The sequence below is a fragment of the Lissotriton vulgaris genome, chromosome 11 (genome assembly GCF_964263255.1).
Source record: "Lissotriton vulgaris chromosome 11, aLisVul1.2, whole genome shotgun sequence".
In the NCBI taxonomy this organism is placed as follows: domain Eukaryota; kingdom Metazoa; phylum Chordata; class Amphibia; order Caudata; family Salamandridae; genus Lissotriton; species Lissotriton vulgaris.
The window spans coordinates 978,737,694-978,751,953 of NC_141699.1; positions in this window are offsets into that span (position 1 = coordinate 978,737,694).

The window sequence follows — 14,260 nt, forward strand, 5'->3', positions numbered from 1 at the left end:
CATCACTGGGACTTAGTATGTTTTTCATGGTTTTACCTCAATAATAAAATATATCATCAATGTAACAAAGCTCACAAATTCAAATAAAGAGATTTGTTCAAACTATTGTAAGACAAGACATGATGCTTACCTTCTCTCTCATATTGACACAGGATTAGCAAGGCATACTATGTCACATTACCATGTGATTCCTGTATATGTTCTCCTTACACTATGAAGGATCAACATTTTTTGAAATGCAGTTAATGATCATGAAAGATCTGGCATGCAAACCACCCACACATTGATGGAGTGAAAATATTTTCCATTACAGTACACTCGCTCCCAGGCTTCAGTTTGCACCAACGCAATGTGTGTTCTACCTATGGCATCAACATGTTATATGTTATTCCTCCTAAGACATGAAATCTGGCCTTGATGTTGTTGAGTGTAGCATTATTTGTAGCAAATTCAATAAAGTCATTCATCTGTCTGAGCATGAAATTGAGGACTTGGCTGAGGACAGCTGAGAAATGTGGCTGCAACTTCCCATTGAAGATGCCGTGTACTAGAAGGATCCAGCAGCACAGAAATGTGAAACTGCTATTACCTTCACAATAGTTCTGATGGCTGTCTTAATGTTCATGTTGGGCAAAATTCCTAAATGAAATTGCAAACATTAGGCTTCTATGGTGCTCTGGTTCTGTCTGTTCTTCTTAATGAAATGCCTTTAGTACATGTTTGACAGATCAAGATTTGATTTGAAGACTCATTGACATATCATTTCTCCTCTTCCTTGGGCTGGTGGATGGGCATTTCGGCAACATGTGAGAGAAATGGTTCATTATTAATTGGGACGACACAGCTGTTGTCCATATTTAACAGAAACATGTATCAAGGACATGCAGGCTGAAAATGTTGAAATCTTTTAACATTTTCAAATGATTTGTTAATGTTTTTGTTTTCGTTTATATCAATAAATATTGTCATTCTCTTTCCATGAATAATCCTTTAAGCAAGCACTCAGAGCTAATATCATAATTCAATACATTTACTATAAAAGGCTGCAAGTGGTGCCAGACTCGCCGTGAGGGCAACGGCTCTGTCCTTAGCACACTCACCTGCTAACCTGCAGATTCCTCAGCGCCGTGAGGGAAATGGCCGGACCAACAACGCACCAACGGACCACAGCTCCCAGGTGCCCCAGGGACGGAGGTGCACCTGGGATGTCACCAGCTGCGACCGGAAGCGCCATTAAAGACCGGAACGCCTCCCGCCCCACGGGACGCGTGCGGGCAGCGCCGGGAGAAGCCCGGGACAAGGGCGGGACCGTCTGAGGCCGTCCGAGGCCGGGCTGGGTCACCCCCCTGTTATTTCGTGCCTTGAACTGATCCTCTTCTAATTCCTGAGGTCTTATTGACTATTGACTACATAGGATTCAATGGGCAAAAGGAAAGTAATGGAAGGTGGTGGGCAGGTGGCAAATAAGAAAGGGAAAAAGGTCTAGAAAAGCAACCACGGGGCGAGTAATTGTGTTATGGATAGAATAGAGGTTATAGTCTCAGAATGTGAAGAGATCCTAGGAGCCAATAGCTCAGGTGCAGAAATTGGCTCAGAACAACAAAAGCAGGAATTAGCCAACTATCATCAGCGTATAATCCTGTCAATGTTTAGAAAACAGGCCCAATAGACTACAAACCCAATTGTGCACACACCCCCAGTAGATAACACTGTAAACCCTTAACAGCTTCCACCGCCGCCGCCATCATCCAACCCTGGTGCTCCAAGGGCCGCGAGTGGTAATCAAGGCACTGATGACGTCTCCCCTATTCATTGTGTCAATAGATTTGCGGTATTAGAGCACATGTCTGAGGGATCATTTATCCCGGAAGTGTATGGTTGTAACTACTCTGGGACCGACCCCTTGGCAAACAGATGTGGCTGTAGGGAGTCAAATATGGGGCTACTGTGGAAAGTGGAAATATTACAACATGAAGTGGAGCAATTAAAGAAGATGGTGGCAATCCTAAATGGTAGGGCTATACCCCCTGCAGTTCCCTCAACCACATAAACCCATCCTCCCCCCTCAGCATGTTCCTCTTATAAGGGTGCCCTAGTTAATAACATACCAAGCAATAAACTTCCAGGAAGAGGAGATATTATCTCTCAGAGGGTGCGTGACATAAGGAATGCAACCCCACTAGTGGCCCCGGGCTGGGAAAAGTTTATGCTGACCCATCCAAAGTATCTAAAGCATCAGGGGGGCGACACATCCCTTATAATCTGAGGCCCTTCAGCCACCCAATTCGGGATATATCTAGGGATACAACCAGGGACTCCGGGGCAACAGTTTATATGGTGAAAGTGCCAAAAATCCATGATAGTCAAGGCTATGAAAGTAGTGACTCCCTTTGCAATAAGACAATACATTGGCTCCACCACGTTAGAGGCTGCAGGTCCATAATTCGCAAAGATATTTTGGGAGTAAGGAGGATCACTTCGCGAAACTCAGACTTAGACTGTATTGAGTTAAGGCTGAAAGTTCTTGCTGACAATCTCCTGGCCCTGGAGTTTCGCACCTCTGCTCCTGATCACTCAGCAATCGAAATTAGACACATGCCACTCTGGATAGCACCGGGAGCTGTAGATCGAGAGGTATCTGGGAACGGGGGAGGCGGGTCGGGGTTGAACAAGGTTGACTGACTAATATCAAGGGGTAATGAGATTAGCACCACAATGTCAATCCCAGCAAAGTTGGGGGAGCCAGACCCATTAGTACAAATTATAGACTTAGGAACCTTATCGGGACACCGTCCGGATGCAGGCAGCGTCCAGCCAGGACTTGGTGCTTCAAATTCTGCATTAGTGGAAATCACGAATAAAAGATTATGGGCCATATGTATGAAGGTAGCAATTAGCGATTCTGTAATAGCGATTTTTAAGAAATCGCTATTTCAGAATCACTAATTGCTATGTATCAAGAAAATCGCAATTTTTTAGCAATTTCTTGATATTCCTTAATTGCGAATTTGCAAATTGCGAATTCGCAATTAAGGAATACTTTCCCATTCATTGGTACTTTGAAAAATGCAAAAATATGCATTTTTAAAGGAATTCGCAACTTACCAGCAACTAGAAGTTGGTGGTAATTTGCGATTCCTTAAGGCCAATTTGCAAATTTTTTTGGCTTCTTACATTGCATTTAAGGAATCGCAAAATTTGCGATTCCTTAAATGCAATCGCAAAATAAGGAATCACAAATTTAGCGATTCCTCATTTTTCAAGCAGATTTCCTTGATACATACCATTAGTCCAAATTGCATTCGCCAACTTCGAAATTCTGCGAATTTCGGCGTTTGCGAAGTCAATTTGGCTTGATACATATGGCCCCTAATCCAGTAACTCTGAACATTCTTTCATGGAATATAGCAGTGCTAGAGAAGAAGCTTAGGCTTAAGCATGGGCGAATTTTGCGGATCTCGCGTTCGCGAATTTTGCGGATTTGCGAACTCGCAATCCGCAAAATCCGCGAATTCCCGCGAATTTGCGGATTTTTTTTTTTGTGTTCGCAATTGTTTCTGCCAGTTCGCGAGGATTTGGTACTAGTTCGCAATTGCGAACTTACTTGTCGGCTCGCAACGGTCGCGACTATGTTGTTTCTACGTCTGGTTCATCATCACAGCCTCCCAGCACCCTCTGTTTCACCACTGGCACCCTCTCTTTGACCCATGCCACCCTCTGTTACATCAATGCCACCCTCTGGTTCATCATCACTGTAGAAGATGGGGGGGAAAAGCAAGCCCACCTGCCCTGCTTGAACTGACATGAATTAATTTGGGGTTAGTTTATTAACAACACCTGCCCTGCCCCAACTGACAATAATGAATTAGGGGCTAATTAATGTGTCACTGAAAGAATTTCAAGTTCCAGCCTGGCACCTGCTTGTCTGCTCCTTTAGCTGTAAATCAGGACCTTTGTGGCATACAGTTAAGGTCAGAGCAGGGTCACACAATAGTTGCAAGCAGGCAACCGAATTCTGGAGGGCCCCCTCAGGAAGCACTACAAAGAATCGTTACAAATCATGAGGTTGACCTTTTGCACCTGCTCATTGCTTTTGCTTTTGCTGAAATCGTTTTTCGTTTTTTTTCGCGCTATTCGCGGGGCGCGGCGTCGTGCGAAACCGACCGCGGAAGCCGCCAATTCGTGCGAATGAGCATTTTATTTTTTTGCGGCTTGTTGTTTCGCGAGTTTTTTTGCAGTATTCGCAAGCCGCTTGCAGCGCAACACGCAAATTTACCCCAAGGTCGAGTACGGGCGCGGCCATTTTGTTTGCGTGACGTATTTCCGTTTCCGCCCGCTATGTATAATCTCGCGCAGTAAGCGCATTGTGAGTAGAGGTTCGCACGAGATCGCGCGGGAAATCTAGAGGTTCGCACGAGATCGCGAGGAAAATCTCGCGCGAACTTACTTTCGCGCTCGTGAACGGGCGCCGGCCATCTTGTTTTTCATTCATTTCCTGTGTCTGGGCATGGTGTTTAATCCTCTTGGTATCTTTGCCATCCTTTGCTTGTTTTCAGTTTTTTTTTTACGATTTTGCTTCTTATCTATCCCTCTCTTTTCCTAGCTGTATATTTTTGTCTTTTCTGCTATTTTTCTTTACTTTTAAACTACTTTTTTAAACTCTTTTCTTTTCTTCTTCCCTATCCTATTCTTTCTTAATTTTCTACTTCTTCCTACCTTACCTGCCCAGACCATGGTCAAGCCAGGCGCCGTGAAGCTGCCCAGGCACTTGAGGGCCGCAGCGGCGGCGGGGAGTAGTGCTGGACCCAGTGCCAGGACAGCATGCGGGAGATTGAGGGGGGAGCAGGTGACGCGACGGGAGATATTCAGCCCGGAGGAAGTGGGCGCGCTGGTCTACTTCGTCCAGCGCCGCCTGCCCAGGACCATCGCGGGAGGCGGCAGGATCGCGGCCGGCGGCTACAACATGCGGGAGCGCCGGAAGCGGTGGGAGAAGGTGTGCTGGGCCATATCCCACCTCTACGGGGTCCAGCGCACCTACAGCCAGGTCACCCATCGCTGGACGGACCTCCTGGACCGCGAGCGCGACCTGCTGGACCAGCTCGGCTTGGAGATCCCCGGGCTTGGTGAGTAGTAGTAGCCATTTAATCACTCACTACTATGATGTTTTCTCCTGCTCTGTGTTGTTGTATTGCAAATATTTGTTTTTTACATGGAGCAAGCCAATAATGCCGCTGATGACGATTACATTGTAGTTAAATTATATTTCAAAATCTTCTGTGCATTTCAGGTGCACTGCTCTCCTTCTCAGTGGCGTTGCTACTATGCTTATTTGTTTTCTATTTCGTGGTCTCATTGGCCTGAGTAACTATTATGTATGAGTGTACTTTACAGAACTGCGTAATGCTAGACACTAGGGGGCAGATTACATTTACAAGCCCCTTGCGCCACGTTTACGTTGCCTTGCGTGACGCAACAGCGGCGTAAACGTGCCGCATCCCTGCGAGTCATTTACAGCATGACGCATCAAGGGAGATGCGTCACGTTATAAAGCCATGGGCCTGCACCACAATGGGTGCGTTCCTAGTACGCAGGGTGGCCGGTCCAGCGGCTGTGCGCCTCGCAAAATTGCCTGCGTGAAATCTACAAGATTTAACGCAGGCACTTCTGCGACGCTGCTACGTCAATTCAATTCCTTATGTCTGCTCGAAGCAGGCGAAAGGACTGACAGAGCATGTTAAGTATTGGGTGGCCCTGAGCATTACTGGAGTTGCATTGCGTTGGCGACGTGACTCCAGCGATGCGCCGCTCTTACGTGACGAGATGCGTCACGCAAGTGCCTACCCTTGTGCCAGGGCGCGCCGCATTGTAAATGAGGCACATCTGCCGTGTCGCAAGGGTAGTTTTGCGTGACGCATTTGATCTGGCGCATCTCTGGAGATGCGCCAGAACGCGTAAGTAAGTATGCCCTAAGGGGCAGAATTGCAATTACCGTCGCATCCCTGCAAAGTAGCAGGGATGCGCCATTAATTGTGCGGCCCGCTACCACCACCAAACATGGTGCGCCGTATTTGCAATGCGGCGCACCATGGGCCCAAAACGTCACCGAAGCTTTACTGCTGGAGTTGCGTCGCAACGATGGCGCAGCTCCATCAATGCTCTGGGGTACCCTATCTCCCCAATGCTGGGTCAAGCCGTACGTCTGCTTCAAGCAGGTGCAGGGTTTGTGTGACGCATCATTGTCCTAAAGGTGACTGATTGAAATTTTGTAGATTTCCCTCAGCCACTATTAGGATGTGTTCCAGCGCAGGAATGCCCTCCCTTGCGCCGGAACGCCCCCTGATGGCGCAGGGCTTTATAACGGGATGCATCTCCCAAATGCGTCACGTTGTTATAATATTATACGCCGCACCATGGCGCCCTTTTTTGTTTAGGTGCTGCGTCACAAAAGTCACGCAAGAACGGCGCAAAAGAGCCGCAAGGGCTTAAATCTGCCCCTTCCTTTGTACCCCTGACAATAAGAAAAATAGTGGCGGTGGATTGATAGTTTGACTATTTAAATGACTGGTAATGTAGCAGGCAACTGTTAGTGTTGTCACTGATCTGACTGAAATCACAATGGAGTTTGTCTGTCACTTTGCGTCTTGCCTTCGGACTGCTGCCTGCCAGTCCTAGGTGAACGTTTCAGTACTTTGTTTAGTGAGTTACGTGACTTTCGAAGTCACAGGTCCGCAAATAAATGAAAACTAACCATAATCAATATAATTTCGCGGAAATATTTTGTTATTGTTCTTTTGAAATGTTTGATTTGGTTGACATTGACAAGCAACAATCATCCATGTTTTCTGTTCTTTCTTTCATGCTGTACGTCAGCTCCCCCCAGGGGCGAGAGGAGGACACAGGAGCAGCAGGCGGCGGATGCTGTTCAACAGGGCCAGGATCGGGCAGGCGAGGGCTCCTCTGCTGGCCCCAGTAAGTTTTCATTTTAGACTAGTACCTATTTTTCCTAGCGTTCCTCATTTGACTTTTTTCAAAATTGTCTTTGCTCTTCTTGTAGACTGTATCTAAATTCTTATCCTGCCTCTACTGTGACTCCCTGTGGTATTACTAGATTATTCTTATTAGTCTGTCTGTGTAGCTAACTAAGATTGCACGGTTGGTGAAACTCCCATGATTCTAGTCAGCAATAGCTCTATCAACTTAGTGCAGTCCTCTGGGATTGTCCATAATGTCTTTTGAAGTGTTCTATCTGGACTCATGCTTGCAAAAATTGCAAAACCTTTCGCTCAGTCACTCTAGTCTGGACCAAAAAACACAGATTGTATTTAAGTTTAAAAGCTTTATTAAAAGTAAACACATTTATTAAAATGAAGTCATAATAAAACTAAACGTTTAACTGATAATGGAAAAGTGGTTAGTGCTGACGATTAATTGAAGACATTTCTTGTGGTCGAGCCGAGCTCTCACCTGGTTTCAACTTGATCTTGTTGTTAGAAGTCCATCTTCTGTCTGTGTGGAGAAAAATGGTGCGTGTTAAAAAACAGCCTTCATCAGTTGTGCCAAAAAGTGCAGCAAGACAACCTTCCCTGGAAAAAGGGACATTTTTTTTAACTTTAACGTAGACAGTCACAAATTACATTGTTTTCACATGTCTTCATTCCTAGACCAAAGACTAGTGAGTGCTTTATTCTAACATTCTTAAATGTACTTTGTAGGTGGAACATCTGGTGGCGGGGCCAGTGTGGAGGTGGTGGTGCTCGACACGGAGGCGGAGGGCGATTCTTCAGGGGAGGAGGCGGCGGCTGTGAGAGTTGAGACGGTGGTGGTGGCGGCCAGAGGTAAGCTCTTATATATTCCTTACTTATTGAGATTGAAGACTAGCTGGGAAGGCAAGAATATGAGATGCATGGCTGGGTGAATGATGAAGCAATGATGGGTGGAAGGACAACAGCCTGGGTGGGTGACACAGAAAGTATATGTGTCCATATACCTGGATCATGCTACTATCTGACTCTTAGATAGCATATGTGTATCTAGAGCAGGGGTACTCATAGTACGGCCCGCGGGCCGGTGGTGGCCCGGCAAGCCTTCCTTGGCGGTGCGCAGACCTTGCAGACAATCACTGCTCCCCCGGCCCCCACAGAGCAGAGGCTTTTTTGCATTTCACCTGTTAGCGCCCCTGCATCTCTACTCTGACAATCACTGCTCCCCCGGCCCCCACAGAGCAGAGTGGAGATGCAAGGCCACAAAGAGGTGAAATAGAACAAAGCCTCTGCTCTGTGGGGCCGGGCAAGCAGTGATTGTCAGGGTGGAGAAGCAGGGGCGCTACAACAAACAAAGCCTCAATAATATGTTAATGGTCTTTTAAAGACCTGTTAAGTACTTTGGTGTTGTTGTCTGTGTGTGCGCGTTGAGGAAGCGGTCTCAACCCGGGCTGAAGGCTGACACAGATAGACACACACACAGTGAGATGACAGAGGGGGAGGGAGAGGGAGGGCAGGAGGGAGAGAGTGATGGAGGGAGGGCAGGAGGGAGAGCAGGAGGGAGAGAGATGTATGTAAATGCTGGGTCTGGTGGCTCAGTGGATGAGGGCATCTGCTGCAGGGACCTGTGTGCAACCTCATGGTCACAAGTTATCGTTTTGCTTTAGCCCTGCCCCCTCTGACTCCGCCCCCACCAGTGCGGCCCTCGGCCCCAAACTACACTGTAAATGTAGCCCCTGAGAGAAAGTTTGTGAGTACCCATGATCTAGAGAGAGTAGACGGTCAGTGGATGAACTAAGTGTAACTTTGAAGAGCATGTAACACTGCACCCGCACGTCCGTTCCAGTGTAGGAAAGGCAAGGAAAAGAACTTTTAATTTTGTCCAAATACTACCATAAATAGTAGCAGTAGTTTGTATTGCAAGCACTGCATAGATCCGGTTATTACGGTGGACACTCCCTACCTCTCTTAATAAGTTTAGTAGTACTCAGTCATTCATGTGTGGATGTATCACTGGTCACTCAATAAAAAGCAAAGCACCTAAAGTCATCCCATATATAAGCAAAAACATCCCATGTGAAGTGATAGATAATCAGATTATTTATCTTCTTCAATTTTCCATTTCTAGTACTCATTTCCACTTAGGGTGAAAGTTAAATTAATTAAGCAGTAGCCCTTGAGTTGTAACAGAGTATTCTCAGTGCCACCCGTAATAGAAAAGTAAGAGCTTCACCACCTGCATGTACTGGACGGGTACAGTAACGCAACGCAAGTCTAGGTCACTCCTCATGGCGTGCGTCTCTTTTTCTCGGGTGCAAGTTTACTGCGCTGGCATTATGCCGGCTTGCAGAAAATAACGTACCAATTTTTCAAAACAAGAGATAAGAAGAAGAATAAGACTGGTGTACTTTCATAGTCGACTCCAATGGAAGTCCACAGTGCTCGTAGAATTTGTTCCTTAAACTCCCACTAATGTTAGAGCAAGGATGAAGAAGTGTGAGGTTAGATAGATACTGGCCTCAATAGTTATGTAATGCGCTTGCAAGTTGCTAGTTGTACTGCAACACAAATTTCTGCTGAATGATTGAGTTAATCTTAAAGAGCATTGGTTACAGACTATGTCTTTCTTTCTTCATATAGATGCTCCTTCCAAACGAACAAGGAGGAAGGAGCTGGCTAGAGCGGCCCGGCAACGGAGGATCGAGGCCACTGTTGCGGAATATCGGCGGCTGGTGGCCCTGGAGGACGAGGAAAGTGTGCAGTCGACAACAACAACAACGTCGTCTGCATCGGCCTCCGTGGCCCCACGGGCTGCCACCCAGCACAGTGGTCCACCCAGACTGAACCGGGCTGCCAAAGGCAAACGCCACCGCCGAGCAGCAAGGCCAACAGCTGCCTCTCACAGGCATTGCACCTGCAAGGCAGTGAAGGCACGCCTGCGCCGCACTACCCTGATGGTGTCCCGCCTTCAGCAGGAGCTCGCCTTGCTCCGCGAGGAGCATGATGCCCTGGCCCAAAAAGTTAACAGCATCCACCCATAGTGTCCCTTGCCCCTTTTTTAGAGACTTTTGGGGGGTGGGAATTGGGAGTTGGGTTTTTGGGGACTTTTGAAGGACAATCGTTGGGGTTAGGGAGGGTCTTGCGGGAGATTATTTTGTTAGGGATATAAATATACTTTTTCAAACTTTATCTGAGCATACCTGTTTTTTACTGCTTGCCTGGTGGGTGGGGGTTTAACGTTGACTGTTTTCCTGAAAGTTTAGTTCCATTTTCTTCCTTTAAGTGTAAATGCCCAAATGTTTTCAACACTAAGTGCCTCTCACAGACTAAGTGAAGTGAATCCAAGAGTCCTAGGACTTTAGTAGTACTACCTTCAGTCTCTCGTCTCTCGTACTAATACTCCATTATACCCCCAAACCACCAAACGCTTATCTTACCTGTAATTTGTGTTTGAAAGTAGGGCTAGACCCAGGGCTGGCTCCACGGGAAACACCGAATAAGGTTGGCAATCTTGGTCGGATAAAATTTCCTCATAGCGGTGGTACTAGTGGTGTGACACAGTGGCAGTTGCATGCCTATGAAAAAAAAGAAAATGAAATCTTGTTTGTCCTCCTGAGCAATTCAACGGTACAACTGAGAATATAGCAGGTGACAGAAGTACAGTAGAACAGTGCCACATTGTAGCCTAACAAATGGTAAAGTATAACTACTAATTCGGTTGAAGTTCTTTCACATTAGCAATGGTTCTTTGTCAAGCAGAGTAAGAATATATCCTCGGATTTCTTCACCAGCCTGTTGCTATCACCTTATCCTCCCCAGCAAGTGTGTGGATTTATTGCTGTAATAATAATTTAGTCACACATCAATCAAAACCACACAGCCCGGGGGAAGAGGGTTAGGGTTTGAAAAATGGATGGGTACGGGGTTTTTGGGAAAGGTTTTGGGAGACAAGAAAAAATAGCACAGCATAGACAAACAATTGTGAACATAAACAAATCTTTGGGTACAAACCTATCCATCAATCTTTGAAAGTGCATGCACTACTGCATGCATGTCAGTGAAAAGTAAGTAGTACATTCGACAACTGTGGAAAGAAAGAATGCGACAGTACAGGGCCTGTGTGGAATTATTGATAACGATATTCAACATAAGGTCTCTGTAGCCAGATACCCGAGAGCCTTGCTGGTCACTATAAATCCATTCACAACAACACTCAATGGGGTTGGTCTGCAAGGTGTCAGGTTTACTCCCCGTGATCCAGTCGATGCAAATATGGTTCCACCTCCAAATGTCACCAACACCCAGAAGTGTAAACACAGGGTGTTCGAGCCATTAGGCGGGGGAGAAAAATAACAAACTAAAATAAAAAATGTGGGATGGGTAAAGGTAGGGTCAGCAGGGAAAGGATACCTGTAACAGAAGACAAGACAGGCATCAGTGAAGTGCTGTCCTAACATACAAGGCTACTCTCATATAGTCTCACTAAATAACCAAGGAAGTAGACAAGTACCTGAGCACCAAGAAAACATGACCTTGGATAGGAAATACTATAGCCCTTCTGCCACAATCTGTGAGGAAGGCCTAAGAAACACATAAACATATAGTTAACGAACACACTCCTGTCGCACCAAACACACTCGCGTTATACTAAGACATCAAACCCACTACTCACAACATACCACAAACATGGTAGAGGACTCAATGTACAAAGGGGGTTCCAAATAGTCAAAGCAAAGATGTATGGTCCAACAAAAAGGAAGAGGGAAACGGTAGTGTGTAGGAAGCAAGAACTACAACACTGCGCTCTCTAAGTAATGACCCAGTAGAGAATCTTTGGTGAAGGTCAAACAGAAAAACGTAGTTGCGACCACCACTGAATTCTGCCAACAACACACCCCACGGTGCACTACACAAAGAGAACTGGGGTAGCCTGTAGTTACCTCACTACATGCCCAGTTATGGAGGTCCTTTGAAATACACAGTTATACAACGGAGACGCGTAGTTGTCCTTACTACCGCGCTCCGTTTTAATAGTACAAAAACGATCCCCGATGTGAACGGTAACACGTGGTATAGACCGCCACTGTGCTCCGCCACACACAATTCAACCAAACAGGAATTCAGCAAAGGTAGAATTCTGTTAGAAAACAGTCACAGAACCTCCCTTAACAATCCGTTCAGGCAGTAATCAGCTGACCGCACGGGCGGCCGAAGAGTTTAGAGCGGCTTTACCTGAAGACGCGCGTGAAGTCCGTCTACCGCCAAGGACAGAACACGGAAGCGCTCCCCACTGAGCCTCAGGGGGGGGGGGGGGGGGGGGGGGGGGGGGAAGGTGATAGTCCACAGGAGACACGATAGAAAAGCATGCAGAGCGTCCGCTCTCATGCCGGTGCAGAACAGAAACCAGAATAACGCGCAACAGGAAGCGCGTCTGTTCCCCAGATAAACTTCCTGCAAGTCTCCCGCCTACTCATGGGAAATGTAGTTTCATAGTACGGTAGGCGCTTAGGGGCTGCGTAACCTGACAGAAGGTATAGTAGATAGAAAAGGAGAAATTGCTTTTTTTCTAGGTGTCCCCTCACTCACCAGGGTTGCCCCTTGGTGACATGCTTCATCATTGGGGCCATCCCAGTCCTCTATGGCCTGGGGCGTGCTGCGACTTGCGAATTACGTAGGAGCACTTACAAATGACTATGTGTGGTGCAGATGTGATAGTGGAGTGGACTAAGTGATGTGTTAAGGGATCAATTTAGAAGCCGAGAGAGAGCCAAGAAATGCAGTCACAGTCAGAGAAAAAGGCAAGGGATACTGTATCTATGTGGTTGTAGTGGTCCTGTTGGAAGTGGTAAGTAAGTTGGCTGCAGAAAAAAAATCCCCCTATTAGCGGCACTCCTCCATTGCAGCCGACGCTTCGTCCATCGATGTTGGTCACCAGAAGACACCCTGTAAAAAAAAGCACAGCATAGACAAACAATTGAACATAAACAATTCTTTGGGTACAAACCTATCCATCAATCTTTGAAAGTGCATGCACTACTGCATGCATGTCAGTGAAAAGTAAGTAGTACATTCGACAACTGTGGAAGAAAGAATGCAACAGTAAAGGGCCTATGTGTAAATTATTGCTAACGATATTCAACATAAGGTCTCTGTAGCCAGATACCCGAGAGCCTTGCTGGTCACTATAAATCCATTCACAACAACACTCAGTGGGGTTGGTCTGGAAGGTATAGTAGATAGAAAAGGAGAAATTGCTTTTTTTCTAGGTGTCCCCTCACTCACCAGGGTTGCCCCTTGGTGACATGCTTCATCATTGGGGCCATCCCAGTCCTCTACGGCCTGGGGCGTGCTGCGACTTGCGAATTACGTAGGAGCACTTACAAATGACTATGTGTGGTGCAGATGTGCTAGTGGAGTGGACTAAGTGATGTGTTAAGGGATCAATTTAGAAGCCGAGAGAGAGCCAAGAAATGCAGTCACAGTCAGAGAAAAAGGCAAGGGATACTGTATCTATGTGGTTGTAGTGGTCCTGTTGGAAGTGGTAAGTAAGTTGCCTGCAGAAAAAAAATCCTCCTATTAGCGGCACTCCTGCATTGCAGCCGACGCTTCGTCCATCGATGTTGGTCACCAGAAGACACCCTGTCCACTGCCTGCCTGATGCTGAATTGTGGCTCGCTGCTGTGAAGCCTGACTCCATCCTTTTTCCCCATTGCAGAGACTGAAACCCGGCCTGTAATTATTCAACGAAAAACAGGAAGTGATATAATATTACAACACCACTGATAAATAAATATAAGGTATGTAGGCTGTGGAGTGCAAAAAGTCACAATTTGATTTTCCTAGTAGACAGTACAATATTTTTGAAAGTGCGTACTCTGAGTCACCTTTTGAAGGATAAATAAGTATGGGCAAATTAATGTAGCGGATCTTGCCCCTCAAGCTAGGTGTACTGTAAACTGTGTTTTAGACACCCAGACCCTTACTAAAGCCAGTCGCAAAAATGTAGAAGACCCCCAATCAAATCTCAAAAAACGAGGCCTAGCAGAAAACTGGTGACAAAACTTACTTTGAAAGTAAAAGTAGGCCGAAGTACCCCCTTCCTAATTACCCATTACCCACCGTGGATTGCATTCAAACTACTTGCAAGCAACCAAGCAAAAGTAGCCATAGCCAGCATCGCTCCAAGACTCGAAATCCCCCCCACTCAAACACATGCAATAGAAATACTGCTAACCCTAACGAACCCTAAATTAAGAATAGTGGCAAAGGCTTTCTTTAAC